The sequence below is a fragment of the Equus quagga genome, chromosome 2, assembly GCF_021613505.1.
Source record: "Equus quagga isolate Etosha38 chromosome 2, UCLA_HA_Equagga_1.0, whole genome shotgun sequence".
Lineage (NCBI taxonomy): Eukaryota > Metazoa > Chordata > Mammalia > Perissodactyla > Equidae > Equus > Equus quagga.
The window spans coordinates 29,607,024-29,610,838 of NC_060268.1; the positions used below are offsets into that span (position 1 = coordinate 29,607,024).

Sequence of the window (3,815 nt, forward strand, 5' to 3'; positions counted from 1 at the left end):
GATCTAGCACAAAGAGAAATCAAGAATACAATCATATTTACAATTGCAACAAAAAGAATAAAATACCTAAGAATAAGTTTAACCAAGGAGGTGGAAGACTTGTATATTGAAAGCTATAAGACATTCTTGAAAGAAATTGAAGAAGATGCAAAGAAATGGAAAGTTATTCTATGCTTATGGGTTGGAAGAATTAACATAGTCAAATGTCATATTATCTAAAGCAATCTTCAGATTCAAGGCAATCCCAATCAGAATTCTAATGATATTTTTCATGGAAACAGAACAAAGAATCCTAAAATTTGGGGGGAACAACAAAAGATCCCAAATAGGCAAAGCAAAAAAGAACAAAGTTGGCGGTATCCCACTGTCTGATTTCAAAATATACTACAAATCTATAGTAATCAAAAGAGCATGGCACTGGCAGAAAAACAGACACGTAGATCAGTGGAAAAGAATTGAAAGCCCAGAAACAAACCCATACACCTATGGCCAGCTAATTTTTGACAAAGGAGACAAGAACATACAATGGAGAAAAAAACGTCTCTTCAATAAATGCTGTTGGGAAAAGTGGACAGCCACAGGCAAAAGAATGAAAGTAGACTGCTATCTTACACCACACACAAAAAGTAACTCAAAATGAATTAAAAAGACTTGAATTTAAGTCCTGAAACCATAAAACTCCGAGAAGAAAATACAGACAGTATGCTCTTTAGCATTGCTCTTAGCAGTATCTCTTTGAATAGTGTCTCCTCAGTCAAGGGAAACAAAAGGAAAAATAAACAAATGGGATACATCCAACTAAAATGCTTCTGCACAGCAAAGGAGATGACGGACAAAATGAAAAGACAACCTAACAATTGGGAGAAGATATTTGTAAATGACCTATGTGGTAAGGGGTTAATATCCCAAATATATAAAGAACTTATATAACTCAACAACAAAAAAACCAAACAACAGAATCAACAAATGGACAGAAGATCTGAACAGACATTTTTCCAAAGAAGATATACAGACATTCAACAACCACATGAAGATATGTTCAACATTACTAATTATTGGGAAAATGCGAATCAAAACTACAATGACATATTACCTCACACTCATCAGAATGGCTATTATTAAAAAGACAAGAAATAGCAAGTATTGGAGAGGATGTGGAGAAAGAAGAAACCTCATACACTGCTGGTGGGAATGTAAACTGGTGCAGCCACTGTGAAAAACAGTTTGGAAGTTTCTCAAAAAATTAAAAATATAGATACCATGTGATCCAGCTATTCTACCTCTGAGTATTTATCTAAGGAAAATGAAAACACTAACTTGAAAAAAAATATGCACCACTATATTCATTGCAGCATTATTCACAATAGCTAAGACTTGGAAGCAACCTAAGTGCCCATCACTGGATGAAAGGATAATGAAGATGTTGTATGTATACATACAATGGAATACCACTCAGCCATGAAAAAGAGAAAATCATGCCATTTGTACAACATGGGTGGACCTTGAGGGTATTATTCTAAGTGAAATAAATCAGACAAGGAAAGAAAACTACTGTATGATTACATTCATATGTGAAAGATAAACAAACAAACACTTTGATGTGGAGAACAGACTGGTGGGTACCAGAGTGGAAGGGGGAGGGAGGAGTGCAAAGGAGTAAAAGTACACACATGTATGGTGACAGATGGCAACTAGAATTTTAGTGATGAACATGATACAGTCTATACAGAAGTTGAAATATAATGATGTACAATTGAAATTTATATAGCGTCATAAACCAATGTTACCTCAATAAAATACAATAAAATTAAAAAAAAGAAATGTATCATAGTGGTAGAGATTAGGAAAGAATTTAGAAATGATAAAGAAGTGCTAAATGCTAATGACAATTTACTAGGAAGAAGGAAGACACAAGCAAGAGGTGTAGAGCTCTCTCTTCAAATAGATTTACAGGAAAAAGCTGAAAGAGAGGAATATGAGCAGAAATTCAAATACAAAATTGATTTGAAAGTGTAAGCGCACTGACCTGGCAACCAGAGACATGTTTTCTAGAGACTGGCTCTCTCTGGTGATTTCTGGCTGTATGCCCTCGGGCAAATTACGGTCATCTCTCAGTTCCTGGGTTTTAGCATGTGCAACTGAGGTGACTACAACAAATTGTGTTGGTAATCCATCCTAGCTTTAAATTCTAAAATTCTAAGATAGGATTAACAATTTCCCAGACTTCCAGATAGAGGAGCCTGATAAGGAGGCAAACTATGTATAAGCTGGGGAAATAAGAAGCAAATAGAGTTGGAACAAACAGAATTAAAATCAAGATAGGTAATAAGTAGATGATAGGTAACATGAATGCATAGTTTGTCTATTAAGAGAATAATGTGTCCAAAATAGGAAAAGAGAAAATATTATTATTTGCTCAATTACATGGCACTCTCCTAGAGCTTGTAGGTTGCAAAGGACATATGATTTGATTTTAAACATTTGAGGAACAAAGCGTCAAAGAACATCACTTCTAATTTAATGGTGAAACAGAGACCATATTTTAATAGACAGTAGATTTCTAGGCATGTAACATGGCCTAAGTCTTGAGTAATTCTCTGAAAATGCATAATGTCTTTTCTGCAAGCAGCATGAGGGCAAATCTACAGCTTCATATTTTCACAGCCATACATTTACGAAATCCTCTCATAATGTACAAGACGACTACACAGTCTCCTCATTGCCACTTTCATCTCTTTGTTCCTGAATGTGTAGATGACTGGATTCAGAAAAGGAGTGATGAATACATCGAAAATAGCAAGATGTTTATCCAGATGCGATGTTGGAGAAGGCCATGTGCAGAAAAACATCAGAGGCCCAAAGAACAAAACCACCACAGTGATACGAGCTGACAAAGTAGAGAGGGCCTTGGATGAACCACCAAAAGAGTGTTTCCAAATAGTGAACAGAATGCAGACGTAGGAAATGACCAGCAAGGCAAAGGATCCCACAGAAATGAGCCCACTATTGACAGTGACCATGAACTCCAGTTCTTGGGTGTTTGTGCAGGTGAGTCTGAGTAGCCAAGGAAGGTCACAGTAAAAACTATCCAGTACATTAGGGCCACAAAAAGGCAAATCTACCACACAAACTAATTGAACCAATGAATGGATAAGGCCAACGATCCAGGAAGTGACTAAAAATTGAAGACACATTCTTGGACTCATCATGGTCAGGTAGTGGAGAGGTTTACATATGGCCACGTATCTGTCAAAGGCCATGGCTATGAGCAGCACCATCTCAGTTCCCTCCAACAGCAGGAATAAAGGAGATTTGGGTAATACAGTCACAAAAGGAGATGGTTTTGTGCTTCTTGAAAATATCACAAATCATTTTAGGAGCAGTGATTGAGCAAAATATCATGTCAATGACTGAGAGGTTGGCCAGGAGGAAATACATGGGGGAGTGCAGATGAGCATCCAGGGTTACAGTGAACACAATGACAAGGTTTCCTATCATGCTTACAAAGTAGAACAAAAAGGAGAAGCTGGATCTCCCATGCGTTGGTGAGTCCCAGGAACACAAATTCTGATACTGTGGAGTGATTCCTTCCATCCATTGCCTCACACTTCAGGATCAGTTTTCATGTTACCTAAAGGACAAAGAAAACGGATAAGAGTTGCCTAGACAAGTATTAGTGTTCAAGAAAGCAAGCCTCCAGTCCATGAAAATAATTAGCATATTAACATCTCACACATATTTGACTTCCACTTAGAGGAGTCAGCTAGTTCCCATATAGCACATTGGTTTTCAAAACTAGCCTACTAAATTAATTC

The 3,815-nt window shown here is 36.9% G+C and overlaps 1 pseudogene; it reads right to left on the reverse strand.

The window, feature by feature from the left end:
• Nucleotides 1-2,672: 2,672 nt before the first annotated feature.
• LOC124236156 (olfactory receptor 4F15-like) lies at nt 2,673-3,607 on the reverse strand (annotated as a pseudogene).
• Between the last annotated feature and the right edge of the window lie 208 nt (nt 3,608-3,815).